This window comes from Kogia breviceps, chromosome 2, assembly GCF_026419965.1.
Source record: "Kogia breviceps isolate mKogBre1 chromosome 2, mKogBre1 haplotype 1, whole genome shotgun sequence".
In the NCBI taxonomy this organism is placed as follows: Eukaryota; Metazoa; Chordata; class Mammalia; order Artiodactyla; family Physeteridae; genus Kogia; species Kogia breviceps.
In genome coordinates this window covers 27,197,501-27,212,770 of record NC_081311.1, presented here as the reverse complement: position 1 = coordinate 27,212,770, position 15,270 = coordinate 27,197,501, and the positions used below count along the sequence as shown (strand labels likewise).

At 42.4% G+C, this 15,270-nt stretch overlaps 1 pseudogene; it reads left to right on the top strand.

Annotated features, from left to right (window-relative positions):
• Positions 1-13,808: 13,808 nt before the first annotated feature.
• Positions 13,809-13,941, top strand: LOC131751745 (U4 spliceosomal RNA; annotated as a pseudogene).
• Positions 13,942-15,270: the final 1,329 nt, after the last annotated feature.

Genomic DNA, 15,270 nt, shown 5'->3' with positions numbered 1-15,270 from the left:
ATCTCCAAAATATATATACAGCTCATGAAGCTCAATATTAAAAAAACAAACAACCCAATCAAAAGATGGGCAGAAGACCTAAACTGACATTTCTCCAAAGAAGACATACAGATGGCCAAGAAGCACATGAAAAGCTGCTCAACGTCACGAATTATTAGAGAAATGCAAATCAAAACTACAATGAGGTATCACCTCACACCAATCAGAATGGGCATCATCAGAAAATCTACAAACAACAAATGCTGGAGAGGGTGTGGAGAAAAGGGAACCCTCTTGCACTGTTGGTGGGAATGTAAATTGATACAGCCACTATGGAGAACAGTATGGAGGTTCCTTAAAAAACTAAAAATAGAATTACCATATGATCCAGCAATCCCACTACTGGGCATATACCCAGAGAATACCATAATTCAAAAAGACACATGCACCCAATGTTCATTGCAGCACTATTTACAATAGCCAGGTCATAGAAGCAACCTAAATGCCCATTGACAGATGAATGGATAAAGAAGATGTGGTACATATATACAATGGAATATTACTCAGCCATAAAAAGGAACGAAATTGTATCATTTGTAGAGACATGGATGGATCTAGAGACTGTCATACAGAGTGAAGTAAGTCAGAAAGAGAAAAACAAATATCGTATATTAACACATATATGTGGAACCTAGAAAAAAGATCATTTATAATCTCATACAATAAGTCTGGAGGAAGGAGGGCCCCAGGGTTGTTTAATTTAGAATTCAATGATGTCATCATTGCATCGTCATTTTGGATGAAGCATTTTTCAATTCTGACATCCTCAGCATGTCACGACTGTCTCCATTAGCACCCTTCATGATTCCAAGATTGCTGTTGCAGTTCTAGGCATCTCAGGTGGACAAGATAAGATCTAGCAGAAGAAGACAGGCCCTATATTCCCATGTGTCTTTTTTTATCAGGAAATTCTTCTCAGAAGCCGCCCCACCACCACCCAGTGGACTTATCCTCATATCCTATTGCCCAGAATCTCATCTTATACCCACCTATACTCAAATCACCAGTAAGACCAATGGGATTGCCACGACCTGCAGACCTGGTGGGCCTGCAGACCTGGGATAATGAAGTTAAGAAAGTTCTTTTAGGGCTTCCCTGGTGGCGCAGTGGTTGAGAGTCCGCCTGCCCATGCAGGGGACACGGGTTCGTGCCCCAGCCCAGGAAGATCCCACATGCCGCGGAGCGGCTAGGCCCATGAGCCATGGCCGCTGAGCCTGCACGTCCGGAGCCTGTGCTCCTCAATGGGAGAGGCCACAACAGTGAGAGGCCCACGTACCACAAAAAAAAAAAAAAAAAAAAAAAAAAAAGAAAGTTCTTTTATTTTTAATATGTGACTTTATATACATATATATGTATACACTCACTTATATACACATATATACATCAACTATGTTGAAATACAATCCTCACACTAATATATAACTTTTTTAACTGAAAAAAATATTGATCCTTAACTTTTTAAAAACTGTGATTAAGAGCTGAGGGCCGGACACCAGGGAGGAGATGCACCAGCCCCGAGTGACAGGCAGAGCCCCAATGACATTGGAACAGCCCTGGGGCTGAGTGGAGGTGAGAAACAGACTCAGGGAGATTTGGGCTGTGCCTGGGTTCCACAGCCAGCAAGTGACTGAGGCATCACTTCATCCAGTTCTTCTGACTTTAAACCCTTCTGCTCTCTCAAGTGTCGGGTGCCTGCCACAGGTCATTCATAAGGATGTTAATCATTTAGAAGGATGGGAGCCACAGGTCATTCATAAGGATGTTAATCATTTAGAAGGATGGGAGCTTTCCCTACCTGGAGAATGCTTTTTCCTGAACTCATTGAAAGTCTCTTTGATTTGCCCAAGAAGCAAGAAAATAAATTCTAGACTAAGTGGGAAAATATTCTGCATGAACAACATATTTATAAGCTCTGGGTGTTGTATCAAAATCCCCACATTGTGGAGAAGCCTGCTGCCTGCTCCCACTGGCAGAGTATGTGGTTGCCTATATAGTGTGTTTTAAAGTTTGCTAGAAAAAAGCTTCCTGCCTCTAAATATGTTGCCTTGGCCTCTGCCATTACAGAATGTAACTTAGTGTTAAATAATTTTGCCCTCTATGTTCTTGTGATAGTGGTGAGAACCTCTTTTAAAATCAGAATACTCCTAAGGTGATTTTCAGCTAGAATTGTGTTTGACTTGGTAACAGAGTCTGGATTGAGTTTTACCAGGTGTAGCAGATGCTGCCAGTACCTCACCCATGCCTGTCTATAGGCTTCTCACTGCTACTGAAAATATCCCCAGTCTTGGTCCGAGGGCTTTTTCAGGCTGCGGAAGTATGTTTGGCCTGTGTATACGGCAAGCCAGTGTGCTGGAGAATTAATGGCCGGCAAAAGTAGCCCTCCCCCAAGGATGGATGGGATTTCATGGGTGCATACTCTGACCCCCTCTCCCCTTGGTGGGATAATTCTGGTTATGTGTGCTACATGGTCTCTGGGACTTCCTCAATGGGACTAATCTCCAGTTTCCCACTGTGGTAACCGAATAGATGACACACCATTTTTGGCTTCCTTCCCTTCCCTGTGTCACTTCCCATCTCCCTACTGGTGTTTCCTGGGATTATTTCCCAAATAAACGACAGTTGAATTCTTGTCTGAGGGCTGCTTCTGCAGAAACCCAAACCAAGACACCAAAAAACAGTAGGAAGGCACAGTTCACAAAGCATGAAGGATCCAGGCTGCTTCTTCCAGCTCCACCATCTTGAGTCTGTGTTTTTCAATGTCATGGTGGCAAGAGAGCTGCTGCCTCTCCAGGCATTAGGTCCATGTTTCAGTCAGGAAAAAGGAGAAGACACTGAAAGCCAAGACAGAGACCAAGACCTCCTCCATCAGAGGTTTTGCCATTTTAAACAGGAAAGTTTACCTTCACCAGAAAGTTCTGCCTGCACCTTTTTTGTCCGAATTGTGTCACCCCCCACTCCCACTGTTAGGGGAAACACTGACTGAAACCGCCTGCCCTGGCCAGGCAAGATAGTAGCCACTTCTATGAGTTATCTTTGAACAGGAGGTCCTGGTAAGGAACGTGGAACTAACAAGCTACCACCAACCAGAAGAACTTGAGAGAGGTCGAAAGGAGACAAGAGATGCCAGTCCATATGTCCTACCAACCTCCCAGAGTCCTTCTCGCTGGAATCCATCTTGGCTGAGTGATGCACGTGCCACCAGGAAGGACTCTGAGTCAGAATGATTGGCCAGAGACAACCCAGGAACTAATCCCATTACCATAAATCCAAGACTGCAAGCCACGTAGCAGAGCAGTTCTCCTGGGTTCCCTTACCCTGCTGCTCTCCCCCCAGGCACCCCTTCCCAATAAAGTCTCTTGCTTTGTTAGAAAAAAAAAATTGTGATTGAATACACATAACATAAAATTTAGTATCTTAACCATTTTCAAATGTATAGTTTAATGGCCTTAAGTCTATTCACATTGATGTGATACCAACACCACCATCCATCCACAGAACTCTTTTCATTTTACAAAACTGAAACTGTACCTATTTTTTTAGAGGGGCCAGCAGAGCTCCCCACTCTCCACAGCACCCACTGCTAGGCTCCACCACAACTGAGGGCAGCCAAGGGCCTAGTCAAGGGCCCTTCTCACCAGAGCCTTTCCTAATGGGCCTCCAGCCTTCTCGGCTGGGCTCAGCTCTGGAGTGAGGGGCTGGGGGCACTCATGCTGCTACCACTGTTGGGCCACCCATGTTGCTTCCACCTTTTAGCTATTGCAAATAATGCTGCTACAAACATGGGTATATAAGTACCTCTTAGGATCCTATTTTCAATTGTTTTGGGTATATACCCAGAAGTGGAAAGTGGAAATCTGGATCGAATGCTCAGTCATTCTTTTTTTTTTTTTTTTTTTTTTTAGGAGTTGCCATGCTATTTTCCATAGTGGCTGCTCCATTTTAAATTCCCACCAACAGTGCACAAAGGTTCCAATTTCTCCACATCCACACCAATACTTGTTTTTTTCTGTGTTGTTTTTTAATAGTAGCTATCTTAATGGGTACAAGATAGATTCCCATTGTGGCTTTGATTTGCTTTTCACTAACAATTAGTGATGTTGAACATCTTTCATGTTCTTATTAGTCATTTGTATATCTTCTTTAGAGAAATGTCTATTCAAGTCCTTTGCCCAGTTTTTAACTAGGTTGTTCATTTTCTTGTTGTTGAGTTGTAGAAGTTCTTTATATCTTTTTGGATATTAACTCCTTGTCAGATTTATGATTTTCAAATATTTACCAATATGTGATTTTTTTAAAGGTTAAAAGCTCAGGCTGTGGAGCCGATTGCTTAGATTCAAATCCTAGTTGTGCCACTTACTGGTCTGGGGTTGGGGGAAGGGTAACAATCATAAAAAATCTGGGGTCTGCAAACAAGGAGAAAGGGTAACATCAGTTAAGTAGGCAACCAGCAGAGTCCTTTACACAGTACTAGATATCAAAGCAGGCAGGTGTAGATGTGGCTTAATGTTAGTTTTCAAATCAAGAAGCAAAATGTCAAGTCATAATAGAAGATAGCATTTCACTGAGTCTGACTATGCCAGGTCCTTTACATGCATGATCTCATTTCATTTATCCATTCAACAAGTATTTAATGAAAGCCTAATATGAACCAGTGACCAGTGAGGTGAAAACAAAACAAAGCAAGAAATCAGACATTGTGCCTGCCCTCAAGGAGTTTACAGACTTTGGTGAAAGAATCAAACAACTTACAACAATGCTAAGTGTTATAAAGGACAGGCCCATAGTCCTATGGAAACTGACCTGGTCAAGCAGATCAGAGAAGAATTAGGTACAATTATATCCCCGCTGGAATGTAAACTCTGTGAGTACAGTGTCCTTGTCTGTCTTATTCACCAATATATCTCTGTTGCCTGGGACAGTGCCTGACACAAAATAGCTCTCAATAAACATTTGTTAAATGTTTCATTTTACAGATGAGGAACTTAAACCTTCATTTTACAGATGAGGAACTTAAATCTCAGAAAGGGTAAGTAATTTGACCAAGGTCACAGTCCTAGTTCATGCCAGGCAGTAAGAACTGCAGCTTGAGCTTTAAACCTTTTAAACAGTTACACATTTTAAAAAAAGGAAAACAAAAACACTAATTTGAAAAGATACATGCATCCCAATGTTCATAGCAGCATTATTTACTTTAGCCAAGACATGGTAACAACCTAAGTGTCCATCAACAGATAAATGGATAGAGATGTGGTATATATATAAATGGAATATTACTCAGTCATAAAAATGAAATTTTGCCACTTTCAATGATTTGGATGGACCTGGAGGGTATTATGCTTAGTGAAATACATCAGGCAGAGAAAGACAAATACTGTATGTTATCACTTAAATGTGGACTCTAAAAAATAAGACAAATGAATGAATATAACAAAATAGAAACAGACTCACAGATATAGAGAACAAATCAGCAACTACTATGTATAAAATAAATTAGCTATAAGGATATATTGTACAGTACAGGGAATATAGCCAATATTTTATAATAACTTTTTAAAAAATTATCCTTTTTTTATTTTATTTTTTTTGGCTGCGTTGGGTCTTTGTTGCCGTGTGTGCGCTTTTCTCTAGTTGCAGAGAGTGAAGGCTACTCTGTGGTGCGTGGGCTTCTCATTGCAGTGGCTTCTCTTGTTGCAGAGCACGAGCCCTAGAGCACGCGGGCTTCAGTAGTTGCAGCACATGAACTTGGTAGTTGTGGCTTGCAGGCTCTAGAGCGCAGGCTCAGTCGTTGTGGCGCATGGGTTTAGTTGCTCCACGGCGTGTGGGATATTCCTGGACCAGGGCTCAAACCCGTGTCCCCTGCATTGGCAGGAGGATTCTTAACCACTGTGCCACCAGGGAAGCCCCTTTATAATAACTTTAAATGGAGTATAATCTACAAAAATACTGAATCACTATGTTGTACACCTGAAACTAATATAATATTGTAAATCAACTATACTTCCATTTTTTTTAAGTAAAAGGATTTCCTTAACTCAATCATCCCAGGCCTATAGAAATAAGTGTTCTCTTCTTTGGCCTCCTGAAGCATTTATTTCAACTTGCAAGTATGGCCCACATGGTACTGTAGAGTACAGTACATTACTGTAGCAGATTTCACACATGACTATCCACCTAACATCTTCCCAGCTCTAAGCCTCCTTCTCCCAGAGAAATAGTAAACTGTGAGCTATTTAAGAGACAATATCTAAGGCTTCCCTGGTGGCGCAGTGGTTGAGAGTCCGCCTGCCGATGCAGGGGACATGGGGTCGTGCCCCGGTCCGGGAAGATCCCACATGCCGCGGAGCGGCTAGACCCGTGAGCCATGGCCGCTGAGCCTGCGCGTCAGGAGCCCGTGCTCCGCAACGGGAGAGGCCACAACAGTGAGAGGCCCGCGTACCAAAAAAAAAAAAAGAGAGACAATATCTAAATGTATGCACAGTGAGGTGCTCAAGAATGCAGGCTCAGAGTTCAGACAGACCTGACGAGGAAGCCTGGTTCTGCCGCTTACTAATTATATGACCTTAGGTTCTTTACTTAACCTTTCTAAGCTTCTGTTTATCTGTAAAATAGGGATAATAATACAACCTGCACCTCACAAGGTTGTTGTAAGGATTGAGACAATGCCTGCAAAGTATTTAGGATCGTGCTTGGCACAAAGTAAGAACTCAATAAAAGTTTGCAGATATTCTATACTGGAAAAAATAAAACCAACATCAACACCCCCCCACCCCCAACTGGAAGAAAAATTATGTGGTGTTTTTCCTAGGGCAGGGATGGGCAGGCTTCAGCTACTTTGGTTTTCCTTCATTCAAAATGCCCTACTGCAGCACTTCCCTGAGCCACAGTCTCTCATGGAAGGAAGGGATTGACCAGTAAGCGGGTGACCTGAGAGGGTTCCAGAATCACCAAGTTACTTTCCCTCCCCAGCTCTGAGGGTTCTGCTCAGGACTCGCCAGTCCTCCACCTCTTCCCTTCTTTTTGCCCATCCCTCCCTCCCACTTCAAACCCTGGGAAAAAAATAAAGAAAAGCACACCAACCAAGGAGCCTTTTCACTTCATTGTGTTTTCCAGCTAGACCTGAACAGACATCGATCAATTCAGCCCGCTCTCACCCTCCCTCCTCTCTTCTCTCATGTCTTCTTTGTGTTTTTTTTTTTCCCCCTCTCAGACTGTGTCTTCAGGCTTAGGAAAAAGCAGTTACCTCCCAGCAGCATGAGGATACAAGAAGCTTCAGTTGCCAGTAGCAAACACAACATGATTGTAACAGGTCCCCCTGGCCCTTTGCACTTAGAAAGGCCACGAAGCAATGGAACCCATTTGGCTTCTCTGAGAAACTCCTCAGCTTGACCACTTCTGTCCCAACCCAGGCTCAGCTGCAACGAGTCACACAGAAAATCTCAATCTCCCACTTCTCTAGCAAAGAAACTTCTGAAGTCCACCCCCATCCCCAGACAAGGGGTTTTCATTCCAAGTTTGAGGAAATCTGGCCAGTTGGACCTGGAATCAACGAAGATGAAGACGGAATACACCTTTTCCATTTCAAAGCAGCCTAGTGGGATTTTGTTTTTTTCCAACAGGGTGACTCCAAACTGGCAGAACTTTCAAAGCTACAATTTCCATGTCCCCAGCCCTCACTAAAGAAAATTTTCCTGGTTAGCTTGGCATGTGTGGAGGTTTTGGTGTGCAAGTGAGCAACGTTTAACGAATAGTTAAACCTGAGCTATGAATCAAATTAGTCTAAACAAGATTCTTCCCCATCCCCATGCTGTACTAGTTACCCTACTTAATTCCTACCCTAGACATATATTCAAAAATAACTATTTATCAAGTACCCAGTAAGTACCAGAAACTGAACTGTTTTATTTACTTATATTGACTTATTTTATCTTCACAACTATGCAAGACAGAAATTTGATTTATTGTTTCCTCTGTGAAGAACAGGCTCAATGCAGTTAATAAGTGCCAGAACTAGAGTTCAAATCTCATCTCCAACACAGTAACATGGATGAATCTCAAAATCATCAATGCAGACTGAAAGAAGCCAGGGGCGGGGACAGGGGAGAGTATTTACTGTATGATTCCATGCATATAAAATTACAGAAAATACAAACTAATCTATAGTGATAGAAAGCACACCAATGATTGTCTGGGATGGGGTGGAGGGAAGGGGCACAAAGAATTACAAATCCTTTGTAATCTTCGAATTAGAAATCCTTTGTAATCTTTGAATTACAAAGGGGCACAAAGAAACTTTTGGGGATTGATGGAAACGTTTGTAATCTTGATTGTGGTGATATTTTCACAGGTGTACACTTATATCAAATCTGATCAAATTGTACACTTAAAATATGTGCAGGTTAGTGTACTTCAATAAAGTTAGAAAAAAGTACCCCCCAAGATCCCATTTCTTAAATTATTTCCACAAATGTATTTACTCTTTGATATAATTGATATTATAGGGCCTAGCCTGACTCTGGTTCAGATTTTCATGCTGTTGTCTCTGGGTCCTGCTGGGGTGAGAGGACCTACCTACTACTGGCTCTTCTCACAAGAAACTCCAGTTGCCAGGATTGTGATTCTAAACACCTTTTGCTCCACTCACAGTTAGACCTAATATAATGTCAGTGTGATGCCAGTGATGATCTAAAGCAGCAGTTCTCAACCTTTTTGGTCTCAGGACCCTTTGACATTCTTGAAAAGTGTTGAAGATCCCAAAGAGCTTTTGTTTATGTGGGTTCTATCTACCAATATTTACCATATTAGAAATTGAAATCGAGAACTTCTATAGATAGTTAATTCATGTTTTAAATAATAAAGTCATTACATATAACATAAATGACATATTTTTATCAAAGATAACTATATTTTCCAAAAAAAATAGTGAAAGGAGAATTGTTTTGCATTTTTGTAAATCTATTTAATTACTGGCTTCATAGAAGACATAATTCTCATATTTGCTTTTTTATTTAATCTGTTGCAATATCACATAATTCTGGAAAATTCCACCATATACTGGTGAGGGAATAAGAGTGAAATAGGCAAATAAAATCTTAGTATTATTATGAAAATAATTTTGACCTTGCGGACCCCTGAAAGAACCTGGAGGACCCACGGGTCCCCAGAGCATACTTTGAGAATTGCCGATCTAAAGTGTTCAAAACCATAAAGTATTTATTCCAGTTCTTATGTTCCCACCTCCATTATTTTACCTCTCCTCCCCAAGACCCTGTGAAATCCTGAGAGACAGAGGAAGAATCTGGGGCCCTGAGAAGCATCAAATGGAAGGTTGTACTAGTAACTCTCCTTCAAAGTCCTTTCCACCCCTGTGAGTCTGAGGCATGGGCTATTTTTCTTTTAAACAAAATCAAGAGAGCCAAAAGCTCAGCAGGGACTAGAAGCACAGGATACAGGGACTAAAGCGCAACAATGAAAACATCACAGAGTTTCCTTATGACCCCCTCACAGAAAGAGAAACAGCTGCCTCCTCTCTGATTTACCCCATAGATGGTTGTCAGAAGAAGAACCTGGAGTCCTGAAGACATTTCAGACAGATCTCTGCTCTTACCTGTTCCCTAAACAAGGGCCTGCCGGGGCTAAACCAGCTCTGGTCCAAACCCTCAATCCAGATCAAAACTTTGCCCCCTGCCAGGGGGCAGCAGACAGGCCATGAGCTTAGGAGTCAGTCAATGGGAGTGTGAACATTGTTTCTCCTTTTTACTAGCCATGTAATCTTGAGTACAACTTTGAACTTGGGTTCAACTTTTCTGAACCTCAGCTTCTTCATCTGTAAAAGGGGAATATCTATCATATCTCTCTGAAGGGATTATTGTGCAGATTGAATGAGGTAATAATATATGTAAGAATTCCAACAGAGCACCTGGCACATGAGGGAGGCTTACTCTTAGTGACTGTTACATTTTTGCGGAAAAGCAAAGGGCAAGATGGAAATATCACAGCTTCCAGCACCAGATAAGCCTAGGTTCAAATCCTAACACTGGCTTTGGGCAAATCATTTCACCCACCTTGTAGAGTTATTGTGAGGACTGATTGAAACAGTGTCTATAAATTGCCTGGCATCTAGCCCATGTCCTATAGATGGTCATTGTTATTATTATTGAACATTTGCAGCTGTGCCTACAGGGTCATTAATTTCCAGGGGGAACCCCTCATCCTCAGGATCAGCCCCTTTGTGGACCAGCCCTTAGCATCCCTGGAAACAGGTGAGGATGGCTGGCTTTCAGTCAGTCCTGATAAGACTTTTCCAAAGGAGTTAACCCAGTCCTCACTTGACATTTCCCCGTCTCCTAAATATCCACCAACCGGGGATGTTGCGCAGAGGCCATAAAATAATAGGAGAGTTCATGTCTCCCAAGACAGAGGGAGCATAGTCACTGTATGTAAAAACCACCCAGTACAGAAGAGAAACTGTACATGAGCTCAGGATTCAAACTCAGGTTCAAATCCTGGCTGTACCACGTATTTGCTGACAGCAAGGTCTAGGGCAAATGACTTAGCCTTTGTAAAGCCAGTGTCTCATCTGTTATTGGGAATAATGATAATACCAGTACTAAACATAAAGAGCATTTAAAATAGCGTACATAGAAAATATTGATAAATGTCACCTATTATTATCACTACCTTCTATTATTGTTACAGTGGCGTTCCAGTATTTTTAAAACAACACAATATGTAGCTCGTATTCCCACCTAGACCGTAGGATCATGGAGGGGCAGCGTGGTTTGGGAAGAAATTTCCTGTTTTCACTTTATGTGCTTTCAGAAGGTTCTTTAGCAAGTACTAACGACTAAGATAACATGGAAAACTTAGCAAAGAGGAGGAGGAGAAATTTTAAAGCTCAAGCTGAGCCCAGCCCCATCAGAAAGTACCAGTCCCGAGCCTCAAAGGACTAGACCATGTGACTGTGGTGCGCTTGAACACTAGGATAGTGGAACTAGGAAATCCCGTCTGAGAGAACCAACCAATCAGAAGGCACTCGGGTGAGACCGGTTGTTCTGCCGCTGAGACCACTGTGGGCCCTGAGGAGCCGCATACCCTGCTTAAAGTCATGCATGGACCCTGGTGCCTGCACAGTAAGGCTCTTCCTTGAGGAGGGGAAGAGTTGAGAAAGTGGGAGGAGAAGGGGGGAGTAGCAGAGCTGTAGAAAGGTTGGGAGGAGAGCAAAGACGAGGAGGCGGTGTCAGGGCGGGCCCCAGAAGTAGAATGCCTGTGGGATGGGCATGGGGCAAGATGAGAGGGTGTGAAGAAAAGACTGCACAGGTGACTGGTGGTTCTGGAACCTGTACAGAAGGGTCTCCTACTCTCTTCTCCAGTGTGGGCTTGAAAAGGATAAGGCGTGATTATTGAGAGCTCACTGAATGCTACTTTATATACCTTTAATCCTATGAGGGAGGTTGAGTAATTTGCTCATAATTCCACAGTTATTAATTGATGCAGCCAAATTTCAACCTCAGATCTGACTCCTAGATCCCTGGCTGTCTTCTGCGAGATGAGCCGAAGGGCCTTCGCAGCTCCACATCTGTACAAGGGACGCACTGAGAGAAAAGACAAGGGAAGGGGAAAAGGATGACAGTGGGGGAGATGAGGGAAGAAGGGAGTAATCAAGATACAGAAAAGAAGGGAAGAGTTTGAGAACAGGAGGGAGATAGGAAAAGCGAAGAAGAGACTGAAAAAGCATAGAGAGTGAGGAGGAAGGGGAAGCGTCAAGGGGGAGCAATAGGAAAAGAGGAATCAGGAGAGGAGAAAAGATGGAACCATGGTGGAACAGGGGGTTAAGCCAGAGGAAGAGGAAGAGGGGTTGGGGGTGGGGTCTTAGAGGAGTCAGAATCACCTGGAGTATAAGCCTCGGAGCTGAAGGAACAAGGGTTGGAGTTTAGTAGGGGTTTGTGGTTTGTTTTTTTCTTGCTGCGAAAGTGTGGAGTGTGGAGCTGTCAACAGGCTAGTCAGCTCAGCCAGAGTGTCTGATGGAGGGAAGCTGGAACCGAGGTCAGACGCCTTATGGCCTGTACTGTGGTGTCTCTTAGCTGAGGCTGGGTTGCTGCGTTCAGCTTACTGGTGTAACAAATGTGTGTGTACACGTAGCACCCTTTTCTAGAGTCATCAGCAGTTTGAGCTGAAGTTCTTCTTTTGATTTTTTTAAATATTTATTTATTTATTTATTTATTTATTTATTTTGGCTGCACCGGGTCTTAGTTGCAGCACACAGGATCTTTGTTTTGGCATGAGGGAATCTTTAGTTGCAGCATGCAAACTCTTAGTTATGACATGCATACAGGATCTAGTTCCCTGACCAGGGATCGAGCCCGGGCCCCCTGCACTGGAAGCGTGGAGTCCTACCCACTGAACCACCAGGGAAGTCCCTGAGCTGAAGTTCTCTTCCCTTTGTGGGAAACCAAGCAGTGGTTTTTCAGTTTTAAAAAAAAAAAAAAAAAAAAGTATTTTGTTACTAATGTAATGATTTCACAAAGTCTTTATTTTCATTTTTTCTCTAAAGATCTGGACAGATCCTGTGTTTGATCTTTAACACTGTAGACTAGGAAGGGCAGATTTTTCTTTTCCTTCTCGGGTTTTTGCTGAGGCCCTGGGCTTCAGTCTATAAAAGCAAAGTTATTGGAAGAAGAGGGCATACCAGAAAGGAAAGAGCAATGGAATATAATTCAGCAACAAAAAGGAATGAAAGAACTGTTACATGTTATGACAAGGATGAACCTTGCAAACATTATGCTAAGTGAAAGAAGCCAGGGACAAAAGACCATATACTGTACGATTCCATTTCTATGAAATGTCAAGCACAGGAAAATTCATAGAGACAAAAAATAGATTAGTGGTTGCCTAGAGCTAGGGGAGGATGTGGGGAATGAGGGAGACTGCTAAAAGGTATGGAATTTCTTTCTGGGGTGATGAAAATGTTCTAAAATTGATTGTGGTGATGGTGCACAACTCCATTTAATTTTAATATATTAAAAACGTTGAACTGCACACTTTAAATGGATGGGTTGTATGGAATGTGAATTATATCTGAATAAAGCTGTTACCAAAAAGAAAAAGAAAGGAAAGGAAAAGAAAAAGGAGAGAGCAAGGAAGTAGAGGTGGAAAGTATTCTCTATCTATTGTAGGGGGCATAGAATGGATCAGTCTGGCTGGCATTTAAGGAAGCAGTTAGGAATAAAGCTGAGGCCCAATAACAAAGGGCCTAGAACTTCATGTCAAAGAGTTTGCACTTGGTCTTATAGCCCTGAGCTGTCCAATATAGTAGCTATTAGCCATATGTGGCTACTGAGCACTTAAAATGCAGCTGTTGCAAATGGAGGTATGCTGTAGGTATAAAATGCACACCAGATTTTGAAGACTTAGTATGAATGAAAGAATGTAAAGCCTCATTAATAATTTTAAATTGATTACATGTTGAAATAATATTTTTGAAATATTGGGTTAAGTAAAATACATTATTAATCTTACTTTTTAGAATCATGTTTATTTTACTTTTTAACATGGCTACTAGAAAATTTCAAATTACATATGTGGCTCACATTACATTTCTGTCAGACAGCGCTGTTATAGATAGTGGGAAGCCACTGAGGGTTCTTGAGTCAGAACAAGCGTTGGCAAATGTTTTCTGTAAGGGGCCCGATGGTAAATATTTTAGGACTTGAGGGCCGTACAGTCTCTGTCACAACTACTCAGTGCTGCCATTGAAGTATAAAAGCAGCTATAGCTTTGCGCAGTGGCAGTATCGTAGCCAATGAGGTTTATCCGAGGCGCGATTATTGCTAATTAAAAGCAGCTATAGACAATGCGTAAGCAAATGAGCATAGTTGCATCCCAATACAACTTTATTTATGGATGCTGAAATTTGAATCTCATATAATTTTCATAGGTCATGAAATATTATTCTTATTTTGATTTTTTCCCCAATCATTAAAAAATGTAAAAGCCATTCTTAGCTTGTGGGCCATACAAAAACAGGCAGAGAGAGGGATTTGGCCCATGGACGATAGTTTACCCACCTCCAAGTTAGAGTTAAGCTGAAGTTGCTGCAAATCTCTTGCACCCACTGACACCATTGGTGCTCTTCCCACACACAAGCACACAGTGCTTGGAAAATTCCTTCTCCTTTGCAAGCAGCATGGATTCACATAACATTTGATCTGGAAGGGACGGTAGGGATCATGTCCTCCTACTTTCTCATATTACTTTTGAGGAAACTGAGTCTCAAAGAGGTAAACTCACATAAACAAAGTCACATTGCAGTGAAGAGGTTCCAAATAATGGGAGCTATTGCAAGACTATTAGGCAGCAGCTGGCAAAAAAAAGGAAGGGTCTAAGGTCAGACTGAGTACCTAGGTCCCATTCAGGGTCTCTGCATTCTAGCTCATCCATCTATCCACTCATCAGTTCTTTCATTCATCATGTATTTCTTGAGACAGTCTGGGTGCCAGGCCCTATGTGAGGCTCTGGGGAACCAGACACAAATTAATTTGGTCACTAACCTTGAGGAACTCATAGTATAGATAAAAGATATTTTAAGACATATATCCTGGAAGGGTAAGGGTGAGGACCTCTGAGGAGTTATGGCCCAAGCAATGATCAGAAGGCCAAGCAGGACCTAGCCAAGTGAAGGAGAAGGTGGGAAGAGTGTTCTAGGGAAAAGGAACAGCATGTGCAAAGGCCTGGAGATGACAGTGCACAAAATATTCAGGGAACTGTAAGTAGATCACAGGCTTGGAGCATTAGGTAGGAGGTGAAAGTGGGAGGGGTGAGCCTGGAGGTCAGTAGGACCCAGAACATGGAGATCCTCTGTATGAAGTTAAGAAACGTCGTCTTGATCACATTAGGTGGTGAGGAAACACAGAGACGTTTTAAACAGTGAAGTAACACAGTCAGACTGAGTTTTAGAAAAATCACATTGGCAGTTTGCCAGGCAGAGAGGAGAGAAAAAGATTCCATGTGGAGGGAATGGCCTGTGCAGGGACTGGAAGAATGCAAGGACCAGTAACACGAGTGATCTGGTGTGACTCAAGCATGCAGTGTATGACAAGGAGTGAGAAGAGATAAGCCTAGGAAAGAAATTGTGCAGATGGTGGAGGGTCTTCAGATTCAGGCTGGGGAGTTTGGATCTGATTCTTCAGGTACCAGGAAGAGGTAAGTCTGTCACGGGAATAAGTGGGAAGGTAG